Source organism: Gossypium raimondii, chromosome 6 (assembly GCF_025698545.1).
Source record: "Gossypium raimondii isolate GPD5lz chromosome 6, ASM2569854v1, whole genome shotgun sequence".
In the NCBI taxonomy this organism is placed as follows: domain Eukaryota; kingdom Viridiplantae; phylum Streptophyta; class Magnoliopsida; order Malvales; family Malvaceae; genus Gossypium; species Gossypium raimondii.
Window position 1 is genome coordinate 45,171,612 of NC_068570.1, and position 14,133 is coordinate 45,185,744.

The window sequence follows — 14,133 nt, forward strand, 5'->3', positions numbered from 1 at the left end:
CAATGAAGGGAGAGGCATCTATTTATAGTTGAGCCTCCTCAAATCCAACGGTACAGATTAATTACATCAACGGCTAAGATTAAAAGGTATCTACAAATTAAATCTCTAAGATTACAAAATCATATCTTCTAAGATTGCATATCATATCTATGATTACATATCATATCTAAGATTGCATATCATATCTAAGATTACATATCATATCTAAGATTGCATATCCTTGAAGACTATGTTTCCATATGCATCAAGCTTGTAGATAGACTTTCAACCTTTTCAAGTAATGGGCCTTCCCGATCAGGCCAAATGATATAATTTTGGACTTTGTTTTATTATTTTGGGTTTATTATCTTTTTATGGGCCCGGGCTAAATTGGCCTATTACAGCTGCCCCTCTTTGCTCATTATCGTGTAACGAGAACGGAGCAAAGACTTTAGAAATGGCCAATTTTGCCTGGCTGTGCTAGACTTTAGAGCTCTTCTTCTTCTTCAAATAGCCTCATTCCTTTCTACTGCATCTTCAGAGGTATAGGAACTGGTGCTTCAACCTACTCTACTGCAATGCCAGGGAGATAGGATTTGCACGTTGTAGTTTTTCAAGAGAACAAAATTTACTATCTTTAATCTGCTCTACTGCAACTTTAGGGAGACAAGACTTATAGCTTCAACTTGATCTACTGCAACTTAAAAATGAGTTTGACGCGATCTGCTCTACTGTAATTTCAGAGAGATAAGATCCATCACTCTAATCCACTCCACTAAAACTTTAGGGAGGTACAATTTGTTTATTTAGTCTGCCCCACACAATTTCAAGGGGATAAGACTTGCCATCTTCAGTTTTTTAAATTGCAATGTTGGGGAAACAAGATTCGCCGTCGTAGCTTCAATCTGTTCCACTACACCGCCAGGGAAGTAAAATTCGTCGTTTGCGGCTTCAATATTTTTAATTACAATGTTAGGGAAACGAGATTCATCATCGTAGCTTCAATCTGTTCTACTACACCGCCAGGGAAGTAAAATTCACCGTTGTGGCTTCAATCTTTTTAATTGCAATGTTGGGGAAACGAGATTCGTCGCCGTAGCTTCAATCTGTTCCACTACACCGCCAGGGAAGTAAAATTCACCGTTTGCGGCTTCAATCTCTTTAATTGCACTGTTGGGGAAACAGGATTCGTCATCGTAGCTTCAATCTGTTCCACTACACCGCCAGGGAAGTAAAATTCACCGTTGCGGCTTCAATCTTTTTAATTGCAATGTTGGGGAAACAAGATTCACCATTGTAGCTTCAATCTGTTCCACTACACCGCCAGGGAAGTAAATTCACCGTTTGCGGCTTCAATCTTTTTATTTGCCCTGTTGGGGAAACGAGATTCGCCGTCGTAGCTTCAATCTGTTCCACTACACCGCCAGGGAAGTAAAATTCACCGTTTGCGGCTTCAATCTTTTTAATTGCAATGTTGAGGAAACGGATTCGCCGTCGAGCTTCAATCATTCCACGCACCGCCAGGAAGTAAAATTCACCGCTATGCTTCAATCTTTTAATTGCAATGTTGGGGAAACGAGATTCGCCGTCGTAGCTTCAATCTGTTCCACTACACTGCCAGGGAAGTAAAATTCACCGTTTCCGACTTCAATCTTTTTAATTGCAATGTTAGGGAAACGAGATTCGTCGTCGTAGCTTCAATCTATTCCACTACACCGTCAGGGAAGTAAAATTCACCGTTTGTGGCTTCAATCTTTTTAATTGCACTGTTGGGGAAACGAGACTCGCCGTCGTAGCTTCAATCTGTTCCACTACACCACCAGGGAAGTAAAATTCACCGTTGCGGCTTCAATCTTTTTAATTGCAATGTTGGGGAAACGAGATTCGCCGTCGTAGCTTCAATCTATTCCACTACACCGCCAGGGAAGTAAAATCCACTGTTTGCGGCTTCAATCTTTTTAATTGCACTGTTGGGGAAACGAGATTCGCCGTCGTAGCTTCAATCTGTTCCACTACACCGCCAGGGAAGTAAAATTCACCGTTGCGGCTTCAATCTTTTTAATTGCAATGTTGGGGAAACAAGATTCACCGTTGTAGCTTCAATCTGTTCCACTACACCGCCAGGGAAGTAAAATTCACCGTTTGGGGCTTCAATCTTTTTAATTGCACTGTTGGGGAAACGAGATTCGCCGTCGTAGCTTCAATCTGTTCCACTACACTGCCAGGGAAGTAAAATTCACCGTTTGCGGCTTCAATCTTTTTAATTGCAATGTTGGGGAAACGGATTCGCCGTCAGAAGCGCCAATCTGCTCCACCGCACCGCCAGGGAAGTAAAATTCACCGTTGTGGCTTCAATCTTTTTAATTGCAATGTTGGGGAAACGAGATTCGCCGTCGTAGCTTCAATCTGTTCCACTACACCGCCAGGGAAGTAAAATTCACCGTTGCGGCTTCAATCTTTTTAATTGCAATGTTGGGGAAACGAGATTCGCCGTCGTAGCTTCAATCTATTCCACTACACCGCCAGGGAAGTAAAATTCACCGTTTGCGGCTTCAATCTTTTTAATTGCAATGTTGGGGAAACGAGATTCGCCGTCGTACCTTCAATCTATTCCACTACACCGCCAGGGAAGTAAAATTCACCGTTTCCGGCTTCAATCTTTTTAATTGCACTGTTGGGGAAACGAGATTCGCCGTCGTAGCTTCAATCTGTTCCACTACACCGCCAGGGAAGTAAAATTCACCGCTATGCTTCAATCTTTTTAATTGCAATGTTGGGAAACAAGATTCACCGTCGTAGCTTTAACTGCTCCACTACACCGCCAGGAAGTAAAATTCACCGCTTATGCTTCAATCTTTTAATTGCTTTGTTGGGGAAACGAGATTCGCCGTCGTAGCTTCAATCTGCTCCACTACACCGCCAGGAAGTAAAATTCACCGCTTATGCTTCAATCTTTTAATTGCAATGTTGGGGAAACGGATTCGCCGTCGTAGCTTCAATGCTCCACTACACCGCCAGGAAGTAAAATTCACCGCTATGCTTCAATCTTTTAATTGCAATGTTGGGGAAACGAGATTCGCCGTCGTAGCTTCAATCTATTCCATTACACCGCCAGGGAAGTAAAATTCACCGTTGCGGCTTCAATCTTTTTAATTGCAATGTTGGGGAAACGAGATTCGCCGTCGTACCTTCAATCTGTTCCACTACACCGCTAGGGAAGTAAAATTCACCGTTGCGGCTTCAATCTTTTTAGTTGCAATGTTGGGGAAAAGAGATTCGTCGTCGTAGCTTCAATCTGTTCCACTACACCGCCATGGAAGTAAAATTCACCGTTTGCGACTTCAATCTTTTTAATTGCAATGTTGGGGAAACGAGATTCACCGTCGTAGCTTCAATCTGTTCCACTACACCGCCAGGGAAGTAAAATTCACCGTTTGCGGCTTCAATCTTTTTATTTGCACTGTTGGGGAAATGAGATTCGTCGTCGTAGCTTCAATATGTTCCACTACACCGCCGTGGAAGTAAAATTCACCGTTGCGGCTTCAATCTTTTTAATTGCAATGTTGGGGAAACGAGATTCACCGTCGTAGCTTCAATCTGTTCCACTACACCGCCAGGGAAGTAAAATTCACTGTTTGCGGCTTCAATCTTTTTAATTGCATTGTTGGGGAAACGAGATTCGCCGTTGTAGCTTCAATCTGTTCCATTACACTGCTAGGGAAGTAAAATTCACCGTTGCGGCTTCAATCTTTTTTATTGCAATGTTGGGGAAACGAGATTCGTCGTCGTAGCTTCAATCTGTTCCACTACACCGCCAGGGAAGTAAAATTCACCGTTTGCGGCTTCAATCTTTTTAATTACAATGTTGGGGAAACGAGATTCGCCCTCGTAGCTTCAATCTGTTCCACTACACCGCCAGGGAAGTAAAATTCGCCGTTGCGGCTTCAATATTTTTAATTACAATGTTGGGGAAACTAGATTCGCCGTCGTAGCTTCAATCTGTTCCACTACACCACCAAGGGAGTAAGATTCACCGTTGCGGCTTTAATCTACTCCACTGTAATGCCAAAGAGATAGGATTCGCTGCCCACAGCTTCAATCCGCTCCACTTTAGCTAATCCAAGCCTTAACGCCAGGGAGATAAGATTCGCCGTCATGGCTTCAATCTGCTCCGCTACAACGTCATGGAAGTAAGATTCGCCGTTTTGGCTTCAATCTATTTCATTGTAATGCCAAAGAGATAGGATTTGCTGCCCACAGATTTAATCCACTCCACCTCAGCTATTTCAAGTCTTAACGCTAGGGAGATAAGATTCGATGCCTTCAGCTTTAATCTACTCCGCTATAACGTCAGGGAAGTAAAATTCACAATCTTCAACCTATTCCACTGCTAACCAGGGAGATAGGACTCACAATCTTCAACCTATTCCTCTGCTGACCAGGGAGATAGGATTCACCTATTCCACTGCTGACCAGGAAGATATGATTTATAATTTTCAACCTATTCCACTACTGACTAGGGAGATAGGACTTACAATTTTCAACATATTCCACTGCTGACCAGGGAGATAAGACTGGGGTCATTGATCTGCTTCGCTGTTGGTGCAGGAAGGCAAGATCTGCTATTTTTAACCTACTTCGCTGCAACCTAGGCAGGCAAGGGTGGTGTCTTCGATCTGCTTCGCTGGTGGTGTAGGAAGGCAAGATTTGTTATCTTCACTGATCTGTTCTCTAGGGAACATGACCTGTATAATGAACCTATTTATGCCTAATGATTAGGATGGCATGATCAAAATGAATCAAATGCTCCTAATTAGGCATGAGTGAATGGTGTTTGCATGAATGCAAATTTTTTTTCGAGAATTATCCCGCTTAGGTTGTCATTGCTAAAAGTTTATTAAGGCTTTAACACTAACGTCTTTTTGCTCAGCTGGCATCTCCAAAGAAACACTTTATCAGATTGCCCCCATTGTGAACTTCAAAGTTCAATCCACTAAGACGCAAAATTTGTATCATCTTTCTCCCGCTGTGACCCAAGGGTAGAAGAATCTAAATTTTTCTCAATCCGCTCCTATCTTAATTCAAGAATACAGAATGTGAAACTCTTTGGTTCTTTACACCATTCCCAGGGTGTCATACCAAATGATTATGCACAAATGAAGAATTTTCTTTTCAAAAGGAACTTTTTCTTATCATAAGGTGATCATCGCTTATTTGTTCAATGAAGCTTTATCTCCAACACCCCATCTTGTCATTTTGTTCAATCAATGTTTTTAACAACAAAATCCAAAGAGAAAATCTTAATTTAGACTCTTCTTTCTCAGATTTCCAACCTTTAAACTTGGTGCGCTCTAAACAATAGTCCTGTTTCAGGTTCTCGTATTATTTAGAAACTTCTAGAGTAATATGCAAAACTTTCCTTTTGAAAGTTTTATTAGTCCATTAATCGTTATTCTAATGCAACATGCTTGCAAAAAGAACAAAGCGATAGATAAAATAGAATTGATTTGAAAGCATAGCTTGCAATGAATAAATTATCAAGAATATTGAGAATAAAAGAGGAATTGATTTTTATCTTGAAAAAGAATGAAGTATTCCAAGAATAAGCAAATATAAATAGTATAAAAACTAGGTGCCCCAGATATCGCAGCTTGAACTTCTCTGTACAAACTTCCTAAAGACCATTCTGAGTTTGACATGTGCTTAGGAGATCTACATTACTCTGTCGATGCCCCAAGATGTCGCGTACCCTTTCCTGCCATCTCAGGCATAGCAAGATCACCGCATACCCCATTTTGATCTACTTTTGAGTAACTCTGATCATCTCATGCCCCATTTTGATCCAAAACTTGAGCCGCCCTTTTCGGGTTTTTAACTCAAATCCCCTTTGGTCTCAAGGTGCCCTTTGTAGGTTTTCGCCTTAGCCTATCCTTTTCCTCTCCTTCTTTCTTTTTCTTTTTCTTTTTTTTCTTTTTTTCCCCATTTTTTCCATTATCATTTTTTCATCATTTTTTTTGAATCTGAACTCATAGGATTAGGCAAGTCCTTGTTCTCTCTTTTGATCAAAATCAATGCTTTTCTAGGTAAAATCTTCCACCTTTATCTTGTATGTGTAAGATCTTCTTTGTGATCAAATTTCTTTCATAGAGCCTTTTAGGGCGAAATTTAACTATGACGAAAAAACTTTGGATCTTCCTCTTCAATTAGGATGAAATCCAACAATAGAGAAATGGCAACTTGACTTCGACGGGCAAAACCATGATGAGCCAAAGAAGAAGGCATTGCCCCAGCAAAGAATTCTAAATGAATCGTTCATGATGTTAATCTTGAACATACTGTAAATTTTTGATATCATGCTGTTGTTCAGATTGCAATGATAGTGCTTAATCCAGACATGTTTTGGTATGACAATGTGAAGATATCTTTGAATTCTTGAAGTAACTCAGCAACGTCTTACTTTGTTTCTTCGGTCATGCATGTTCCCTCAAGGTCACAATCTCCATTTTCTCCTCAGGAGGTAAATTTTTTTCTCTTCTTGCTCTTCCATCCTCAACAAGTCAGGAGACAAGCTACAATCTATGTCATTTTCAAAGTCATGAAATCCCTCTAAACATATGCCTTGCTCAAAAGGAAATTCTGAGCCTGTAGCAGCGTCACTCATGTTATTGATATCTGGGGACCTATAATAAATATCAAAGAATATACAAAAGAATGTATAAATTTATGAATAACTATTTGTTCAATTATGATTATGAATGAATAAAGGAATAATGTGGAAGAAAATTCAAAAGAATGAAAGAATAATTATTCGAGAAGAATGAAAGAATATTGGCTCAAAAATGAATGCAAATATGTATTTTATTAGAATAGTGACGTTCAGACATGAGCCTATTTCATAAAGGAATTCTTATTGCCTCTAGGCTAAAGGCAACAAGTGTGTTCTGAACATTAATCTAAGGAAGCTCTAGATGCTACAGAGATTTCTTCTACAATCCGATTATTTAGAACACTCTCAAGTTTATAAGGGTGGATGTCTATCAAGGTTCCTTTGCAAGTGTGTTTTCATATATGGCATTGATGTGATCGTTTTCCACCACTTCTTCATACATTGCATTCAATCCATTATCAATCATGATTGGGTAGTGGATTTTCTGCACTAGATGAGTCACCAAACTTGACAACACCCATGTTGATTAGTCTTTAAACTAACTTTTTAAATGTAGTGCAATTCTCAATTGAGTGCCCCATAATTCCCGCATGATAATCGCATTGTGCACTTGCGTCATACCATTTGGGGTACGGAGGCTATGGAGGCTTCACATGAAAAGGGGAAACAACATGCGCCTTGAATAAGCTTTGATACAGCTCCTTATACGACATTGGAATTGGCGTGAACTGGAGCTTCTCAGTACCTTGCTTTACACCTGATTCTTGCCTTGATGAACCCTGCTGATTAGCAACCACTTTTCTTGGTTGATTCACCACAATCGATATGCTGTTCACCTCGTTTTCTTTTGAAGCTTGCCTTCTGTTATTTCCTCTAGCATCAATCTTTTCACTTCTGATTGCATTTTTTATCATTTCACCATTCATAACTATGTTAGAAAAGATTTTTGTGGCACTTCCTAACATATGTGTGATAAATGGGACCTTTAATGTGTTAAAGAACAGTATGGTCATCTCTCTTTCTAGAAGAGATGACTGAACTTGGACGGCAACCTCCCTCCACCTCCGTGTGTATTGCCTAAAACCTTTACCAGTCTTCTTTTCCATGTTTTGTAGAGTGATTCTATCAGGTACCATGTCAATTACATGATTGTACTACTTTACGAATTCCTGTGCTAAATCTCTCCATGAATTAATCTTGGTACGGCTCAATTGATTGTACCACTTGGATGCTGCCCCTGGGAGGCTATCCTGGAAACAATGTATCAGTAGTTGGTCGTTATTAACATACCTAGTCATCCGCCTACAAAACATGATAATATGATCTTCGGGGCTACAAGTTCCATTGTACTTATCAAACTCGGGCATTTTGAATTTGTAAGGGAGTACTAAATTTGAAACTAAACTCAATTCTTTAGCGTCGATCCCACGATAGTTTTCAGTGATCTCCATCTCCTTAAACTTTTCTTCGAGCCATTTGCACCGTTCTTCTAACTGCTTTGGTAACTCTTCCTTTATTCTTTCTTTTTCAACCACTTCATCGAAGTCAGAAATGACAGAGTTAGTAGGGAGTTTCCGGGGTTAGAGCCAGATCCAGCCTGAAAGTTTGAAGCACCGGCCTGGAACTGCTGAGGTCTGATTGTGACAGTAGATTTGTGCGGGTATACCTCAACTTGGGTTTGAACATGTGAAGGAGTAAATCCTGGGGGATACTGGGGTTCATCATCACCTTCCTCTTCGACATTGGCCACAGGGCTCTTTCCTTTATCCTTTCTGTCAGTCAACAGTCGCGTTAACTGTGTCATCATACTCCCTTGGGATTCCGTCATTTTGTCTATCATATTCTGCTAAATCTTTTCGAGTTGCTCTTTCATTTTTTGTTGAAGCTGATCTTGCATTTCTTTTTGGAATTGTTCTAGCCTTTCCATCCTTTGGTCCACGTCTTTAGTTTTTGATAGAGTACCGTAGCAGTGTTTGGTGGGTTGGTTGGTTTCCAGATTAACTGAAATAAATTTACTCAATTAGACTCTTTCAATGCATATGATGTCATGTAATGCAGATGCATGAAATGAATGCCTAAAGAGACATTGATTCTAATTCAATTACATTTAGAAAAATTTTCTAGAAAACAAATCTCTTTACATAAAATGGATAATTATACGGCCTTGCCCTCGCGAAGACATTCGATCCTCTTCTTCATTCGAGCGTTAAGATAAGTCTCACGAACTCTTCAAAAGGGACATCTCTTCCATCTCCTCTTTGCTTGATCTAGGCTGCAACTTATTGCTCACTCATCCTCGTGATGCTCGTTGGCTTCTCTTTAAGAAAGTTCAGCGGCTCTTGAATAATCTTTGTTATCTTGAATCCTTAGGCAACGGAGCCATAGTCGTGTAGTCCTCCATTAAACTATCATCCTTCTCTTATCACGTTTTCTTGGACCATATTCGGACAACCATATTATCATCCACTTTATCAAGAAACTCATTTTCTTATGACAAGCTCTCTATTTAGCAACTGAACGTGAATCAACACCTTCTTTTTTATGATGAAAATGCAATGCAATCCCAACCAAAAAGAAAATAGGTTAGTACAAAGCTAAAGCAAGAATAAATAGAAAACCTATTCGGGTGACCACTAGGGGTTTGACATAACTCTACCTAGGGCAAGTTCCTAAGATTCATTATATGAGGTTCGGTTTCTAGGGCAAAGGTACCTGAACCAACAAATTCCTCGATCTTCATCCATTATAGGCTCATATAGATCAAGTTCGGTTCAGGGGAACACATTTTCCCTATGACTATACGGAGATGATAATCTCACGAAGGCATAGGTACCGATGTATTCTGAAAGCGATCCACTATCCAATACGGAGGTGAAAACCTTACGAAGGAATAGTTTCTCACTCCCACTTAAAAGGGTAAAATCATTCAACTCATGTAATGTATAATGCAAAGATCAATTAAGCAAGAAAATAATGAATGCAAAAGGATCTCATGACTTTTAAAAAAAAAAAAATATTTTCTCAACCATAAGACAAAAATCAATCAACTTTCTGGCTCGACTCTCTTATTTTTTAAAATGTCCCCAGTGGAGTTGTCGATGAAAATTGGAGTCGCCACCAATCTTTTATTAAGGTGTGATTGGATCACCTAAAAGTGACCTCGGTCTACGAGTTTTAGAAAAACGGGTTCGGGAGTCAGTTACGTACGAGGAAGGATTAGCACCCTCGTAACGCCCAAAAATTGGTACCAAATTGATTAATTAGTGTCCTGATGTCGAGAGTTGAAAAATACGATCCTTAGTTAAATTAAGTTGTTCATTAAGACTCTCTCATTTTGGAGAAGAAAATGTCACACCCAATGCGTTAGGGCACAATATTTTATTTCTTCAAAAATGAGTTTGTCCAAGAAACTCATGTAATAAAATTTAAGAGAATATTCAATTGTTTAAGATTTAAGAAGAAATTGCGGCCCAATACATTAGGGCACAATTTCTCAAAATCCTAAACATTGAATATTTCCTTTATTAATTTTTAGAAAGAAAAAAAAATCTTTATCTCGTGAGATCAACACGTCACATCCAATGCATTAGGACACAACATATTGAATTCCCAACGACAAGCTTTTTATTTTGTTTGTTTTAAAAACATTCTTGATAATTAAATTCAACGAAGAAAATTGGAACCCAATACGTTAGGGCTCAATCTTTTCAAGAGTCTAAATTTGAGTATTGCCTTTATTTTCAAGTTTTCTTTTATAAATTCAAGTAAAAACAATATAATGTTTCATTTGATGTATGTATAAATGCCGCTTTAACAAATAATAATAATAAATGCAACAATGATATAGAAATAATATAAACATAAATAAGGAAAAAAATAAACGATGACATTTAAAGTATCAAATAAATGAGCAAAATAAAAAAAAAGACATTCTTTTAAAATGTAAATGAAAGCATAAATCAATAAAAAATGAAGGAACTAAACAAAAATATAAAGAATAAAAGGTACATAATATATATATTGAAATTATAAAGAATAAAAGACATACACATGGGTTTACATATAAAATTTTGGACTATAGAATTTATAACAAAATATATATAATGCATTTATGAAAATAAAGAAAATATATAAATATAGATATATATATTATAACATATGTGTTAAAAGTATAAGTTTGTATTTAAGCAAATAAAAAACATAGACATGTGCGTATATATATATATATATATATATATATTCATTAGAAACAATATACAAATCAATAAATAAATTATACACAAATCAACAAAATAAGAACAAGCCATAGAAGATAAGAACGCAAGAGAGAGAGAAATTTGAATAAATACTCTTAAGAATTATTATTACTCCCCAACTCCAGTCCTTTACAATGAAGGGAAAGGCATCTATTTATAGTTGAGTCTCCCCAAATTCAGCGGTACAGATTAATTACATCAACGGCTAAGATTAAAAGGTATCTACAAATTAAATCTCTAAGATTACAAAATCATATCTTCTAAGATTGCATATCATATCTAAGATTACATATCATATCTAAGATTGCATATTCTTGAAGATTATGTTTCCATATGCATCAAGCTTGTAGATAGACTTTCTACTTTTTCAAGTAATGGGCCATCCCGATCGGGCCAAATGATATAATTTTGGACATTGTTTTATTATTTTGGGTTTATTATTGTTTTATGAGCCCGGGCTAAATTGGCCTATTACATGCTCTATAGGCTCAAAAGCTCACAAAAATTATGGTTTTGATGTTAAACTTGTAAATTTAAAATTCAGAACTTGTAAATTTGAAATTCAGGATAATGCTTCAGTTCAAGGAGACAACCTAAAATAATAGTATTCGAAAAACGGTTTATCATGCTTGACTCTCTCATGTCTTAAAGTATAAATCAAACAATGCATAAAAATCTACAAATTAATCCCAAACAAAATCAATAAAAACTCCAAATTTAGAGAAACTAAATCTAATGTAAGGTTTGAGGAAATTACTTAAACACAAATAACAATTCAGGGATTATATCGCACAAACATATAAAATCCTCCGCACACTTTAAGATGTACATTGCCTTCAATGTATAAACAAAATTAGTCACAATAAGCAAAGTATTATAAGAAAGGGAGGAAGAGAAATGAAACCGCCCTAAATTTGGATGGTTGTGTAAGAAAGCTAAAATCCAAAGATGTAGGAGATCCTAATTAAATACAAGGTTCCGTGCACACTAATAAGAAAATAGACAAAAATAAAATAAGATAAAGAGGTGACAGAACAAATAAAAAAAGGCAAAAAAGTAATAACCATAATGTACATAGAAAAACATATTAATTCGAAAAATAAAACAAAAGAAAAACAAATAATGTAACACCCCAAAAATCTCTTGTATATTTATTTTCGTATTTTTTTAACATAATTGACCGTCTGCTTTAGTGGTTAAGTGCCTTGGGTGTGTTTGAGAAGTATTAGGTTCAAGCCTTGACTTGATTAGAATTTTGTGATTTTATTTAAATATAGCCTTGCTCTTTTTCAGTAGGCTTTTGATTAAAAATGGGTAAAATATGATAGAATGGGCCTGTTGGTTTAGTGGTTAAGTGGAGTGGCAAAGTACTGGAGGTCTTGAATTTAAGTCTTGGTGTGTGCAATGGAGTGTTATATTTTATTGCTTGTCTCGGGTAGGTATTTTGGTCCAATCGAAATTCTGAAGTGTTTAAATGAGGGTTGGTTTCGGTTGTTGAGGGAATTATGGTGGGTTAGTAGTGAGGATTTTGAGGAGAAGTTTTAGGGATATGATGAGAGTTGGTACCGAATTTGAATACCTGTTTTTTTCTTCTTTCAAAATTTTGGCTTGGGATTGGCTTTCTCTCCATTTTTCTTAGTCTTGTTTTTTTTGCCGAATTATTTGCTCCCCAAAATCCTCCCTTTGCCACCGTTGCTTTCCCAAACACCACCTTTATGTTGCCGATTTTCTATCTCCTGTCCCTACCGATTCATTTTCTTTCGTTGGTTTACTCGCCTCAGTTTCTCTCTTTTCCCCTAAAACCTTTGCCAAATTCTTGTTCTTTCTTCACTTTTAATTTTCGGTTTCTCTCTAAGAAGGGAAAATTGGCATTGGTTCTCCTCTGTTTCCCTTGGCCAAATACTTGACTCCCCCTCATTCTCCCTTTTCTATCGACTTCTCCCTTAAGTTGAAATTTCGGATCAATATGGGCAGCATTCGGTTGGTAAGTCTTTTGGTAAGGGAGAGAAGTTATGCCTCAAATGTTTTGGAGAAGTTTTATTTGCTAATTTGTGAAGTTCCTAACACTCTGTGGTGTCGAATTATGTTTTGGCAGTAAAAAATCGCAACAAACTTGGTCTACCTTCGGAATCGTAGGTTACATCTTTTGGAGCAGTAGGGGTAAGCAACATAATTGGAGTTTGATTATTGTTGTTTTAATGGTATTGGTTTTAAGCGCGACTGATTTTGGACATGGAATTGTTATTGGTTAGGTGCTTTTTGTCTCAGAAGCGTGTGCGTACCAAAAACCATACCAGGTGTGTAAACACAACTCTGAAAATAGAAATCAGCAAAAAGCTGAAGAATGTGATTGTCGACGCCAACCGGACGTGCGGTCGCCCGTGTGGTAGGCTGTGGATCGAACATGGGCGTGTGGTCGACGGGGCTGGCCATGTGCTATTCATGGGCCGGGCCAAATTGGGCCATGTGTTCCACGCGCCTAGGCCAAGGCCAAGGTCGTGTGATCCACACGGCTAAGGCCATTTTGGGCCAGGTCGTGTGATCCACACGGCCAAGGCCATTTTAGGGTGTGTAGGCACATGAGCGTGTGGGCCTATATGGGCATGCAGCATGGGCCTGTGGGCACGTTTTCACTATTTGACTGCTATGATTGCACAGGTCGCCCAAGTCAACTGTAAACCTACTGTAGGGTGGGTAAGTTTACCTGGACTCCTAATTGACTGAAATGATTGAAAGACTATTACATGCCTATATAAGATAGCTATATATGTTTGTATGTTGAGCATGCTAAATACACTATACTGATTATACATGATACTATGACATGTCTGTATGATGCATTGCATTGGGTTGGGAATTGATATTGATTGGAGGAAGTGTACTGGAAGGCTTCAAGCCTAACTTACTGGCAGCTTAGCTGCCACTACTGTCTAGTGCTGCATTCGGTACTATTTAGAGTGTAGGGATGGGTGGGTTGATTATATCCCCACATGAAGTGTAAGGCTAGACGAAGATGGAGTGTAGAGGATGGTTGGGTAGGATTTTATAACTGCATAACTGTCATTGTTACTGTACTGTGATGGGCTAATGCCCTAATGCTTATTGTTACTGAAAAGGGCTTTGGCCCAAACTGAGATTATATGTTATTGTCTGTTTGTTTGCATGGGGATTACACACTGAGTTTACATAAACTCATCCTTCTGTTTAATCTATACAGGTAATCCCCAGACA